Source organism: Scomber japonicus, chromosome 21 (genome assembly GCF_027409825.1).
Source record: "Scomber japonicus isolate fScoJap1 chromosome 21, fScoJap1.pri, whole genome shotgun sequence".
NCBI lineage: Eukaryota > Metazoa > Chordata > Actinopteri > Scombriformes > Scombridae > Scomber > Scomber japonicus.
In genome coordinates this window covers 27,418,610-27,434,428 of record NC_070598.1, presented here as the reverse complement: position 1 = coordinate 27,434,428, position 15,819 = coordinate 27,418,610, and positions in this window count along the sequence as shown.

The following is a 15,819-nucleotide window of genomic DNA, read 5'->3' as shown; positions in this document are numbered from 1 at the left end:
AAACATACAATGTCATTCTTGTACTGTTCCACCTGTACTTTGTCTGTGGACAAATGCTCATCATATCTATTTCTCCTTTCATTTGTTCAACAGGAAGTGGTCTAACTGAAGTGAGAGGTTATAGAGAGGTCACTAGTGACTTCCTGTGTACCCAGCGCTCCTCTGCTAACTGCACTGTCTACTGACTTGACTACTGACTGAGGATCACCAGAGACTATAGTGTGTCTGTCAATCAATCAATCAATCAATCAATCAATCAAACAGTTTATACATTATTGTTCTTTTTTAATGACCAAATGCATGTGCTTTCATCTTATTTAAAACCAATGACAACTGCATGGCATTTGCAATAAACTTTGAATAAATACACTGAAACATTGTTCAGTTTAGTTTGTTTTAAAGACATTTCAGTTCATACAAAAACCAACACATTTTCATATTAAATCCTATGAAAAACTATATTTTTACAACTATACCTGAAATTCCTATTTACATTAATGGTCACCACCACAACTAAAAAGTCAAGTTTTTGATAACTGTACTAATCTCATGGACGTTCTTGTGGCCTCTATAACCTCTTTTTTTTCCAGCTGTATTAGTAAATAGTTGTAATCACAAGCTATGGAACGAATCTTCCACAAATTTTCCTAATGATTTACCAGTACTGGTACTACATTTTCTTTTGTAAAATACCTTTGCAGGTATAAGTTTAAAGATTTGTTGCTATGACAACCACTCCACTTACATTTTAAACCAGGTATTAAGAGGTAAAATTCCACACTAGTGTCAGATCATCAACAATCAAATCAAACTATTACTCACATATTCACAATCTAAAGAACAGGATCCAGTGGCTGTGTTTATATAAGATTATGAATATTTCTGACAATCAACTCATCATGCATTTAATATTTCACAGTTAGTGCTGTGGCTTTGTCTGTCTACTAAAAGCAAAATACAGGCTGAAACATAATATGGGGTTTGAATTCACCAAGAGAAGGTTTGATGGTGTCCTCTGTCTTTCTTGTTTTTTATATACCCTTCGTAAAAATGAGAACAGAAAGAAAAACAAGGCACACCAACAGAGAGCCAGTTGGTGTGAATATAGCTGTGGGTACCGCTCAGAAGTGAGTCACAGTCTGACGAGGGGCATCATTCTTTCTGACACCTAAACCAGTTTTCGCTCTTAAAAATGATGGTGGAGGGAGGAGGGATGAGGGAGCACCAAAGAGAAAATACACCCTTAGCTGCATGTGGATTGCAGGGCAGCTTTTATTGAGGGAGCAATATGCTCAGGCGGGCTTTGCCATCCATCACTAAGACCTGCCCCTCTTCACACTGAGGCTAGAGTATGGCCGACTGTGGTGTCTCTTCTCTCTGGGCTGAGAAAATGACTGGCAGGCACCTGTAACATCCTGAGTGTCTTCCACTTCGCAGTACAATGGCTGCAAGGCCACAATTACATTTAATGTTTATACAAACTAAGGACAATGCATTTATAAGATTTTACCTATGAATGTAAAGGAATAGTCTATCATCAGATCTGAAGACAACCAATTGTTTAGATTAGATTAGATTGGTAGCTTTATTGTCATTATATTGAGGGTCACAGCACAGGTTATAATGACAAAAACTATTCATTGTTAGGTCTACAGTATTGAATTACCAGTATATGTGGTATGTGTAGGGTCCACAGGCTGCAAATTGGTGAACATGCCCAGGAGTCACTCTGAGATGTTCATCTGGCTATCTGTATATATTTATTTTTCATTTGTTTTCATCTTCATTTTGGGCCTGCCTCCCACTATCAAATCCAGCAATTAACTTGCCTGATGTGAAGATCTGCATTACATGTTGGGATTTGAAGGGGTCTTACAATTAAAAAGTATCTTACATGCACTTGGTTACCCTTAACATAGTTCTTTGTGGAAAACAGACTACGCCACAGTACCAGACACTAAGGTCTAGTGTTTATTTCAAGGACATTCAGTTTACAACATGTGGCAGTAGTTTGTATCATTCACCTTTGTATGTAACCATGGCAGTGGAGGTTATTATTAGGTTACATCAATGCACCCATAAAATGTGCACATTTCCATTAGAGCAGTTACCCACCCAAAACCCCATAGATATGATGTCCACCTCTTAAATCAATTAATTCTAAAGAAAAGCGAAGAGGAATTATAAAATTCAAAGTAAATGTAATCCGATTCCACTGCAATAGCACAAGAAATAATTAAGTGTGGGTTCTTAAGCATTAGGTCGCTGTCATCTAATGCTGCATTATGCATTGTCTTACTGAAACCTGCCTGTGTCATGAAGAATGTCATGAATTAAATGTTCAATTTTGATGCCATATGCTAGAACAAGGTCTATGGAGTTTATTTAGACCCTGTTTATACCTGTCATTAACATGCGTCTCGGGTGATCCGATCACTTGTGGACAGTCGGGACATATTGCTGTTTACATGTCTCTATTATGTGTCTTGAGCAGAAGACTTGTGTCCAAATTTTGTTGCTGCCTACATCACTTCCACAAGAAAGTCAAATGGCCCTGCAGTTATTACATCATTCAGACCGGTGCCAATTGTTCAAAGAAGCCAGTTTAGTCTAATAACACACTATAACAAATAGAATTGGCATCAGAGTTTTCAAGGTTTGGTGTAAAAGACTTGAGAAAGAAATGAGGTATGATTAAGTTTAGATCAAGGGTTGTTAATAGGCATAAGTTGAAATGGCTGCAACTCCAGCTCATGAGCCAGGAGCTTGAGGAATGTGAGTATTAATGACTGGGTGGATTCATTTAGACTGTCCATCTTGGCTCACCATGAACTCTACCGACGACAACAACAGCTCGTATTGGCTGCTCCCCGTTATCACTTCCAGTTCAACCTTGGAGTTGGTACATTCCCTTTCTGGTTGATGGTTGATATTTGTAAATTTGTTTCAGGACTTGTAAAAGTATTTTGCCGCTTGTAAATTTGTTTTGCCGTTTGTAAAAGTGTTTCGTGTCTTGTTAATTTGTTTTCTGAAATGTAAATTTGTTTCGGGACTTGTAAATGTGTTATGGTAATGTCATTTTGTTTTATATGTAAAAATGTTTTCCAAAATGTAAATTTGTCTCAAGCTTTGTAAAAGTGTTTCATATGTTGTAATCTTGGTTTGTACCTCCCGGCCACCGTACAAAGGTGAGGAAATCATTTTAAATATCTAGGAAAAATAAGTAGCCTGATATATGGTAAGTTTACATTATAAAATGATCTGATATCACATGGTTATATAGGCTATGTTTCTAAATATGGGTCTTAACTTGGAAACCATCAGACTTCATTCAACAATGATTCAATGTGATTTCGACAGCTTAAAATCTTTGATTATTGATGTTTCATTTTATGTTTTCTCATTTTGTAGATGAAAAACATGTGGTTCTCCTTGGTACGATCTGCTCCTATATGAGTCTGTATAAGGATAGAGTGTGCTCAGAAAGAAGAGCGCAAGCACCAGAGTATTGCCTGCTTCCTTGATGGACGGGAAATATGCATACGTGACTTAACTTTTAAAATATTCTCTACTTTTAAAAATTGTAAATTGTATGCTTATGACACATGACTTATCTGATTGATATAATGATTATTTATTGCGGAATATCTCATAAGAAACTCACCAACCTTAAAACATTTTAAGTGTGGCAGAGATGGAATAGAATAGAATAGAATAGAATAGAAATACTTTATTGTCATGTCCTGCATGAAAATTGTCTTTGGTCTCACTGGTAAGAATAATATATAAAACGCATAGAGTACATAAAATCAACACATTCATTCCATTACACATAGACATATGTCCGGGAGATGGATACAGCACATCACATGTATCCCCTCCCTCCCTCCCTCCCTCCCTCCCAGCCCAGCCCCCACACATATGCATGCATATCAGGTATAAGGCAGAAAGCACCAACCAGCCCATTTATAGTGCTCTTAGCTACACCTCCCTTTCATCTAGCTTTCCATAGTTTGTTGACCAGGGAAACTGCATTTGGAATAAATGAGTCTTTGTAGATTTTTTTCCCTGCCATACAACTGTCCAGTTGAATACAATATTATAGTATCATATTTAAGTACAATACTATATTGTCATATTCAAATGCAATATTATACAACACTATACATAATATTTGTTTATATTCTAGTCACTTTCTAGTATAATTTTGGATAAGGACTAGTAAGCATGTGCCTGTGTGCATGTGGCTGCATATTTAATATTTTTCATTACATATATATTTTAATACACTGTAATATATTACATCATATATTTGTTAAAATATTATAAATGGTATTCTATACTTTTTGGATTCTTGTCTATATAAACTTATATGCCTATCTACTGCACTGTCTACGTGCTCATGCATCAATCAATCTATCAATCAATCAATCAAATTTTATTTGTATAGCACCTTTCATACAGATTAGTGTAGTTCAAAGTGTTTTACAGTTATTTGATTGAAAAGCTGATAATAAGACAGAACAAATGACAAAATTGAAAAAGAGGGAAAAATAACAGCAATAATAATAATAATAATAGTGATTTTAAAAAGGAGTAAGACAAAGAACAATTTAAAGACAAAATTGGAGACCAATGCACATAACAGAAAATAAAAATGCTTAAAAAATGTAAATAAAATGTGGAAATAAATAATTAATTAATAAGTAAATTTGGTTAAAATAGATTAAAAAGACAAAAGAAGATGAAGTTTAATAAAAAACTGGACTAAAACATTATTGTCTACTTCATTTTACACATATTATTATTATCTTTCTATAGTTTTATCTCCTTATCAATTTTATGTGTCTCTTGCAATAACATAAAATATTTTTTTTATAACAAAAGACCTATATAATATAAATGTTATTTTACCATCATTGTGTTCCAGAACTCTCTTTGAAAAAAGGCATGAATCATCTCATGACATGCCAACATTGTTGTTGTTTTATTACATTTTTTGTTGACTGATTTACATTTCTGATTTACAAGTGGGTACTGGGGTAGGATTTTCATTTTCTCTTTATATTACCCAACATCTGTCTATAAATGACAGGAACATCTGTCTGTCTGTCTGTCTGTCTGTCTGTTATTTGCATATCTCTTCATCCGATTGATCAGTTTGACGTTGTTTGGATAAGAAATGTAAAATATATGAGTAAAAGAAGCACACATATGCTGTTGACACTCTAGCTGCTGGCCACGCCCCCCTCACACACTGAGCACAGCGCAGGACCAGAGTTAGAGAGTTAGGGCGCTTTCACACCACTAGTTGGATTATTTGGTCTGCACCAGGCAGTAAAGTAGTTACACAGCCTGTATGCTACATCTACAGGCTGTGGTGTGGTCCACGTTCACACCTGTAAACGAATCAAGATTGGTCCGATTGACGCTCCCTCATCTTCCGGTAGGTCGGCATTTGGTGGGGAGTCAAGCGGACCTGCGGGTCTGCTTGATTTAATGTGCACCCGAGTGCGATTGATGCTTTCACACCAACGAAAACGAACCGAACTAAGAGCTTTTGGTCCAAATGGACTATATAGTGCACCAACTGCTGTTAGTGTGAAAGCGCCCTTAGAGAGGCTATAAGGCAGCGGAGCTTTGGCAGCTAAAATGTGAAATACACTTTAGACCCTCAAAAAAATGGATGAAACTGAAAACACTTTGAATAGCCCAGGCTACTTTGTAGTAAAAACACACGCAGACATCCCAACTCTCCCTGAAGTTACAGGAGTCTCCCGCATATTGATAGCGGCTCCTTGACGCCCGCAAATGAGACCGGAATCTATCGAGCAAGCAAGAGTGTGCTGTAGAGAGTGATTGAGCGTGTGTGTGTGTTTGTGTGACTATCATTGCAGCGAGTGTGGATCGCACACTCATATCCCACCGAATATTTTGTGTTGAAAGAAAATGTTGGCATCGCCATAAAGCTCCCCTCTTTAAAAACATATAGAACACTCAAAATATGTTTGTGAATCAAAGTGACTCAAAATGATGGAGCAGGCCACATATTGGGATATGAGATTTACAATAAAATTGTACCCACAATCCACCCAATCTATTTTGTGTATTATTTCCGATGTGCTATTTGTGTTTTTCCAGTACACTGACTTTTAAAGGGTAACATGTAAAGGGTAACTTGAGTGCCAAACACAGGATCTGTTGGTTCACTTCCAACTTCAAACATGAAGTTAGTTCAGAAGCTGAACATCCATAATCATTTTGGCAGTGGATCAGTCAGTCCACTGTCCACTGTAGCAGGGAGTCGTCTGAGACACCCAGTGTGACCACGACTGTGTGGGTTGAGAAGAGGTAGCACTCGAGGTCTCTATCTTTGGAATTGTATTCACATTTAGAAATCATTTTTATACTGTTAAAGGCTGTCATTTAACTGAGTTTGACAAATTACTAGATTGTGCTTTTACTGTACATTATTTTAAAAAAGATTCCTCTTTCATAACTAACTCTGCTTATCAGACTTAAAATGGGAGAGGGCAGTGGTAGGTCTGACTTCAAAATAGCCTCAGCTTTCAGAGATCATTTTTAATTGACAGTTTTCTGTCTGGCTGACACGTTTCTGCCCCTTCTGTGTCTGCATGAGAATGCATTTGACTCCACTCGAATCTGTCCAATTTGAGGACTACTTTACATGCGACGTGCATTACTGCGCATGTCAATATTGTTATTCAAGAATAAAATATGTACTGTTCTAATATGTCAGTGCTATCGCTGCATGTTTTTTGTTTGTTTTTTTTAAAGGATGACGACAAAGAACTGCCAAGAAAATACCCATCCACACAAACCTTGTTTCCACCTCTCTCTTCTCATGCTCTGTCTCTCTCCCTCCATCTCTCCACCTCACTCTCCTCTTTCTCTCTGTCTGTCTGTAGTTCAAAGGCTGCCAAATCCTTCCCAAACCAATTAGAGTGTATATAAGGTCCTCAGGGGGCCCCTGCAGTGACAGTACAGGGTACATAGTGGCAAGGGGTCTGAAGAGGCAATCACTGTCTGCAGTATTCAACAATATCAGAGAGCAACAACAATAGCAGGCCATAAATCAGCCCTGGAATGGTGAATAGAAATGGACTTGTTGGATATGGGCAGGGATGAAGATAGCGGCTGGTTGAAGGAACAAAAACACAAACACAAACAAAATCACAAAAATGAAGGAAACCCCAATAAATTACATTGGCTATCACATATCACTTATTCTTAAAATATTTCCAGGTCCATATTTTCATGAGCTGCTGCATGATTTATTTAACATATACTGGGCCTTTATACTGCCATTTTAGCTCCTGTCTCTTTAAGGCCCCCTCCTGATGAGCCAACTACGTTCTGATTGAGCAGGCTTCCATTACATTAACAGATTATAGTGGAAGGGTCACTATTCTTTTTCTCATCCTTTACTCAAAAAAACTCTCAAATACATGTTAAAGTGTGAATTAGTTTCAGAATGGATCATGCAAACAACCTCCACTGGAAACAAAGCATTCAGGGCAGGATGAAGCCTGGACGTTTGTCTTCCAGGGAGCAAATTTACATACAGCATGTTCACCTCCACACTATTTAGTTTAAAGTTCAACATAGTGAGATTTTTCTAAATCTTTCTAAACAGACAGCATGATAAGCTCTCAGTATAACTGCAATGTGGGGTAAGGCACTGGGCCCTTATGTATTGTTTGTATTATTTTAAATAGGGATATGCTTACCCCTTTCCATGAGATGTCGAGTGAGTCAGGGGGAGAACATTTTTCAAAATTTCAGTCATGATCTCCAAACAAAACTTTCATCAAAGCTTGTATTTTTTTTTTTACAAAGAAGAGTATCTAAATTGGGGAAAATTAGTATCTGTCATTATTCAGAACTCCTTTAGTGGCTGTTAAGCAGTGTAACAAGATCCAGCAGGCTCCCTGCAGCTCTGCTCTGATCCATCACTCAACTATCACCAAGCTCATTAATCCTGACAGAACATGAGCTCAGGCGAGGAGGGTAAGAAGAGAGGGATCAGATCATCGGATGGATGGAGGACCACATGACCCAGTGACTGCCTCTGTGTTCACAGCAGCATGGTGGATAAGTGTTTGTGCAAGTTCTTGAATGACACTTGTTTTGTACTGGTCACTGAGATAACAGAATACCCTTGTATGAGTTTGTTCTCAGTGGGACCATTTGATTTTGCATGCATATGTACATGTCCACTGTGCATATACACTCAAACCAATCATTTTTTAAATTTATTTGGCTCCAAATCACAACAGAAATGATCTCAAGGTATTTTTCACACAGAGCAGGTAGACTTTACTCTGTAATTTTTAATATCTATTCTGTGACAGTTGATAAGGGTCTGTCTCCATATGTGATTCATTATGTGAGTTTCTTATACAACTTTTCTGCATCAGTGATTTATGTTCACTAGTAGCCTTTATTGCCAATGGAGGGTGCAGTGTAATGTTCATAAGGAGCAGTAAAGTAGGGCTAAATTATTAATGATCCATCTAGAAGTGGCGTCCAGGGTTCGTGTTATTATATTTTGAGTGAGCAGTTATATTTTTCTGAATAAACCATCAACATTGACCAAATGGGTTTCGCTACTTAACTTGAACCCTTTTTAGGTTACCATATGCAGTTGAAAACCCTTTGCTGTGAACTTAGAATATTGAGTAGAATGTCTATATCCTAGGAGTGGGTTCATTCCCCTCACCTGCAACAACTCTCTGATTGTGTGTGTGGTGATTTTATGCTCTTTAAATGCAGAGTATGTGTTGTGTAGGATACACACATGTGTAGGGTCCAGACATATAACTTGTCCCAGTACATATTTTCCCCTGATTGCAAAACAAGAGCCCATTAATTTATTTAGTACACGTTTTCTTGTTGTGCAGTTGATGCAAAGCACTTTTATTGCATTCACTGTATTTTGGCAGAATAGATATTAAATAAATTATTGCAAGTTTGAAAAGCTTTACCTAACCCTAACCCATTATTTGAATATATTTAATGTAATATATTTTGCATACTTGGGGGAAGTCCTTGTCTGTCCTTTATTTATAGCACAGTGTATCATTACTGAAGAAACTGTTAGATTAAGCTGCAACAACTAGTTTGTGAAGGGTGGAGAAGGCTCTATCTCCAAATATCAAAGGTAGACCTCACCACACAACAGGGGCGGTGCCAGACATTGTAGACATCCAGGGCTTAAGGCCAATCTTACTAGGGGGGTTTTGGGGGTATGCTCCCCCGGGAGAACATTTTGAAAAATAACCTCTTAAATAGTGGCTTTAGGGGACTTTTAAGAGACTTATAATGGCAAATGTAGCCTTTAAATATAATACATTCAAGTTACTGTATAATCAACGAAGGGCTTATGCCTAATTAAGTTCAATAGACCTAGTAGGTGGCTCACTGGAATTGAAAGCGCTCATGTAGTTCTATTTCAGGTACCTTTTTTATGCTGTTGCATTTGTTGCAGACTGGTAACACGAGTGAGCTTGCAGACAATCTGACAAGAAACTGACTGAAACACAGGACCTTAAATGCAGAGCATGGTTAATGGCAAATGCAGTGCAGCTGGAGAGTTAACGAGGCTAAGGGAGACAGAGCAGAGTGGGACAGGTGAAGGTGATTAGGGCCAATCAAGTGTAGTTACCAGGCTGGCAGAGGGAATCCATGACAGAACCCCCCCCCCCCCCCCCCCCCCCCCACAAGGGACGGCCCCAGAAGTCCCAAAACAGGACCACCGAGGCAGGGCGGGCGGAGGGGGAACAGGAGGAGGGCTAGTATTCCTCTGACCTGTCGGAGTCCATTGCCACCTCTTCTGCGGACAACTCCTCCATCTCAATGTCCCCAGCAGAGGAGGCACCATCCAACATAGCCGGATCCGGGTCGGGGTCAGGGGCAGGTGCAGGCACAGAGTCGGGACACGGCGCAAGAGCAGGCGTGGGTGCAGAGTCAGGGTCAGGAGCGGGTATCGCCAGCGGAACGGCTGGCCGGGCAGGGATGCGTTGGGCCCTCACGGGGCGACCCCTCCGAAGGGAGGGCTGGTCAGGGTGGAGGCGATGAAACTCAGCAATTATAGCCGGATCTAAGATTCTGCTGGCAGGCACCCACATCCTTTCCTCCGGGCCGTAGCCCTCCCAGTCCACCAGGTACTGGAGACCTCTTCCCCGTCGACGTGATGAGGCGGTTGACCGTGTAGACCAGTCCCCCCTCGACCACACGAGGAGGAGGCGGTGGCGGAGCATCGGGGAGTAGATCACTCTCATGCACTGGTTTCAGCTTGGACACGTGGAAGGTTGGGTGGACCTTCATGGAGCTGGGGAGCTTGAGGCGGACAGCCGACCTACTGATCACCCTCTCCACAGGAAACGGGCCGACGTACCGGGGTGCCAACTTGCGGGACTCCACTCGGGGCGGAAGATCCTTGGCGGAGAGCCATACCTTTTGTCCCACCCCGTATGTAGGAGCCGGAATCCTCCGTCGATTGGCTCCAGCTACATAACTAGCCACTGACCGGAGGAGGGTGGTCCGGGCTTGGGACCAGGTTCTGCGGCAACGCCGTACAAGGGCCAGGGCAGATGGGCAGGAAACATTGGGCTCCTGACTCGCGAACAGTGGTGGCGGGTAGCCGTACACACAATGGAAGGGGGACAGGCCAGTTGCGGAGCTCGGGAGGGAGTTATGGGCATATTCCACCCACAGGAGCTGCTGAGACCAGGATCGGGGATTGCTTGAAGCCATGCAGCAGAGGGACTTTTCCAGCTCCTGGTTAAATCTCTCCGACTGTCCGTTGGACTGAGGGTGGAAGCCGGAGGTAAGACTGGCTGTGGCCCCGATGAGGCGACAGAACTCCTTCCAGAAAACTGATGCGAACTGGGGACCCCTGTCAGAGACGATGTCTTTGGGCAGACCGTGTATCCTGAAGACTTGTTCCAGTACTACCTGCGCTGTCTCCTTCGCAGAGGGTAGTTTTGGAAGCGGAACAAAATGGGCCATCTTGCTGAATCTGTCAACAATGGTGAGGATAACAGTGTTTCCACCGGACGGGGGCAGACCGGTGACAAAGTCTAATGACAGGTGGGACCAGGGGCATTTGGGCACAGGCAGAGGTTGGAGTAATCCTGCAGGTGGGCGACTGGGGGTTTTATTTTGGCTGCAGGTGCGGCAAGCCCTTACATAGTCCTGGATGTCAGTCCTCATCGAGGGCCACCAGAACCGTTGGGAGAGTTGGCGGAACGTTCGATTCCCTCCAGGATGGCAGGCTAGGTGAGAGTCATGACCCCACTGAATCACCTGTGATCTGAGTTGATCTGGGACGAAGAGGCAATCGTTGGGGCAAGCACTGGGGCCGGGCTGGTCTCGGATCGCGTCCCTGACTCGCCTCTCTATGTCCCAGGTCAGAGCAGCAACAATACAGGAGCTTGGGAGGACAGGAGCCGGTTCCTCCACTGGAGCTTCGTCCTTCTGAAAAACCCGGCTGAGAGCATCGGGTTTTGCATTGCGGGAACCTGGACGATATGAGAGGGTGAAGTTGAACCGGGTGAAGAATAGAGACCAGCGGGACTGACGTGGATTCAACCTCTTGGCAGTTCGGATGTACTCCAGGTTTTTGTGGTCGGTCCATACCAGGAACGGAGTGCTGGCGCCCTCTAGCCACTGCTGCCACTCCTCCAATGCCAGTTTCACAGCTAGCAATTCCCGGTTGCCAATGTCATAGTTCTGCTCAGCTGGGGTCAGTCTGCGTGAGAAGAACGCGCAGGGGTGCAACTTGCCATCCCCTGCGGCACGTTGGGAGAGAACTGCCCCGACCCCGATGTCTGATGCGTCTACCTCCACCACGAACTGCCGATCGGGGTCAGGCATTTGGAGGATGGGGGCAGAAGTGAAGCGTGCCTTCAGAGTTCTGAACACCTGGTCGGCCTCCGGTGTCCATCGGTAGTGGATCTTGGTGCTGGTGAGGGCAGTCAACGGGGAAGCAACCTTACTGTAATTCCGGATAAATCTTCTATAGAAGTTGGCGAACCCCAGGAATTGCTGTAGTTTCTTGCGGGTCTCTGGCGCTGGCCAAGAGGTAACGGCTGAGACCTTGGCAGGGTCCATCTGAATACTTCCCTCCGCTATTATGTACCCCAGAAAGGACACAGACCTGGCGTGAAACTCGCATTTCTCTGCTTTGATGAAGAGAGAGTTCTCAAGGAGGCGACGCAGGACCAACTGGACATGACGGATGTGTTCAGGCATGTCTCTTGAGAATATCAAAATGTCATCCAGGTAAACGAATACAAAGACATTAAGGATGTCATTCACAAGGGCCTGGAAAACTGCTGGGGTGTTAGTAAGACCAAAGGGCATGACCAAGTATTCGTAATGTCCGGTTGGGGTATTAAACGCTGTCTTCCACTCATCGCCCTCTCTCATGCGTACCAGATGGTAAGCATTCCTGAGGTCGAGTTTTGTGAAGATGTTTGCCCCCTGGAGTAGTTCAAAGGCGGATGACAGGAGTGGCAGAGGGTACCGATTGATTGTTATGTCATTCAACCCCCGGAAGTCGATGCTTGGACGGAGAGATCCGTCCTTCTTTCCAACAAAAAAAGAATCCAGCACCGGCAGGGGAGGATGATGGATGGATGATTCCAGCGGCCAAGGAATCGTTGATGTATGTCTCCATGGATTTCCTTTCAGGGGCAGACAAGGAGTACAGGCGGCCCTTAGGAGGTGCAGTGCCTGGCAGGAGGTCAATGGCGCAGTCGTATGGCCGATGAGGGGGCAGAGAAGTGGCCTTGGACTTGTTAAAGACTTCCCGAAATCCATGGTAACTGGCGGGCACATTGGAGAGGTCTGGGATCGAGTCAGGGGATTCAGGACTGGTGGGTATGATGGCTCCTCTCGAGCAGTTTTGGTGGCATTTTCTTCCCCACTCCTGTATTACTCCAGTTTCCCAGTCGCAGTGGGGGTTATGTTGACGGAGCCATGGATATCCTAGGATAAGTGGCAACCCTGGTGAGCGCAGAAGGTGAAACTGGATAGCCTCCTGGTGGTTTCCTGACAAGTGCATGGTTACTGGGGCTGAGATGTGAGTAACAGTGCCAAGCAGATGTCCATCCAGGGCTCGTGCAGGAACAGGTGTGGACAGACGATGGCGCCCTATGCCTAATTGATGAGCTAGTTCAGAATCCATAATGTTGGCATCTGCTCCAGAGTCGACCAGGGCAGACAGTGTGTGTGGGGAATCGGGAAGCAGAAGACGAACCTGGAGCAGGAGTTTTCGGGTTACAGGGGGCTGAAGACATGCTGAGCTCACCAGGATTCCCCCTACGCCTGATGAGCCTTGGCTTTTACTGGACAGTTGACCACTCGGTGGTTCTCGCCCCCGCAGTACAGGCAAAGGTTTGAGGTGAAGCGGCGCCGGCGTTCTTCTGGAGTGAGGGTAGAGCGACCAATTTCCATGGGTTCGGGCTGGCATGTATGCGTCAACTGGGCAGGCGAAAAGTCATTCCGATTGCGGACGGGGCGTGGAATTTGGCGCCCCTTCTCTCGTCGACGGGTCTGTATCCGGCGGTCGATACGAACCCCCAGAGAAATGGCGTCGTCGAGGGTCGTGGGTAAGTCGTATGAGACCAACTCGTCCTTGATGTACTCTGCCAAACTGTGAAGGAAGGCGCTCACCACGGCTACCGTATTCCACGTGCTGCGTCTGGCCAGGGTCCGGAATTCAATGGAGCAGTCAGCGACAGTGCGATTGCCCTGCCGGATTGTCAGGAGTTCTTGGGATGCATCTGCCGTTGTTGAACCCAGATCGAACACCTTCTTCATTTCCGTCTCGAAGGCCTCGAAGGTGGCACAGGCTGGGGTTTGTTGCTCGAACTCTGCTGCTCCCCAGAGACGAGCCCGACCCGTCAGATGGGTAATGGCGAATCCAACCTTGGCCTCCTCCAAGGCGAAGGTTCTGGGTTGCAGCGAGAACAGGAGTCTGCAGTTGGTCAAGAAGGGCCGGACCTGGTCTGGGTCGCCATTGAAGCGCTCCAGGTCTCCAATCTTGGGCTCCGGGTTAGATGGTCCGTGAGCTGGAGCGTTGTAGGCTGGTTGGGGGGGGATGCAGTAGAGGGAGCTCTCAAGTTTGTAAGGGCCTCAAGCACCTGGACAGGTGAAGGTGATTAGGGCCAATCAAGTGTAGTTACCAGGCTGGCAGAGGGAATCCATGACACATATATGAAGTCTAAAACACCTTCAAGGTTACTCTTCAACATCCCTGTTCAGTTTCATTTTGTCTTCATTCACTAAATGATTATGATGACTATTGTTACTGCTGTTTTCATGTTAATCAATCGACATTAAATAGAGGGATTGAGAGGCTGTCAGTGCAATGCAAAATTATTTAATGAAAAAGTAAAAGATGCAAGTTATAAAAAGGTATCCTTGCTACATCACATCTCTTTGCTTCATATTGAACAAATTGAGTGAAAGAACAATTATTACATACTGTCACTCAAATCACAACACCATAAAAAATGAAAATAATATTGCATCACTGTTATAACTAAACAATATCTTTGAATATGTTTGAATCTTTTAAAAAGGTATACTTGCTACATCACAGCTCCGCTGCATCTTGGACAAAATCAGTAAATGAACAATGATGATTACAAACTCTCACTCAAATCAGTGTGAGAGATATTTAATACATTCTCATAATAATTTCGGCCATAGCATTAGCATTAGCCTACGCAAGGGCAGCCAGGCTAGGGTATAAACATTAGCAGGATGGTGCTTTACATTAGCACCAACCTGAAACAGCATTTGGCAGATCACTGGATGATGCAGCAACAGTGGTTGGTAACACAACATGGCTGGATGGAGGTTTCTTGAAAAACTTTCTTATGTCCATTCTGACACTCAATGACAGAAAGATGAGACAGTGACTTATGACACTTTTCCACTATACAGTTCTAGCACTACTTGGCTCGAATTGACACTTTTTTAGAACCTGCTCTGCCGAGGTTCCAAGTGAGCCGAGCCGATACTACATGTGACGTCAACAGAATGCTTGGTCAGAAGAGTCAGGAGCTGTCCGACATAAGAATTTTTTTATACTTATACTTTTATATTGTATACTATATATACAGCTCTCTTCTCTTGCTTTGTGTGTGACAAAATTTCATTCATTTTTTTGGTTATCTTTATAATAGTAGTATGATTGATGGATAGCTTATTTTCCCTGTAATAGGCTATATGTTCCTGAGCCATTAATCGATCCGAGGATGATTTAAAAATAATAATAATTTTTAAAAATAAAGCTAAAAAAGATCCAGGGCTTTTGATGAAAGATTCAGGGCTTTTTTTTCTGTTCAATATCTTTATTGAGTTTTCTACAACAAAAACAGCATACAAAAATATACAGCGCAGGCTAGGGAGACAAGAGTGGAAGGTTATGCCAGATGTAGCAGAAACAAAGTAGTACAGTTTCAGTCCCTTCACACATACAGCATGCCATTATGAGTAGCCAAATAAACATAACATATTATAAACACATACAGACATAAGACAGCCACAAAAACAAATAAACAGTGCTGTCAGACGGAAACAACCAAAACAACAAGAACAACAGGGGATAGGGTCAGGTCATACATTAGCAAAAGAATCGTATATGATATACAGATATAAGAGTGGGGGGAGTACCCCCCAGAGACAGCATCCTCTTTTTTTTTTTTCTTTTTTTTTTTACATTCCACTACAGCAGCATCACTGACATCAAGTGCATAGTAACTCAGGTAGCCCGCTATG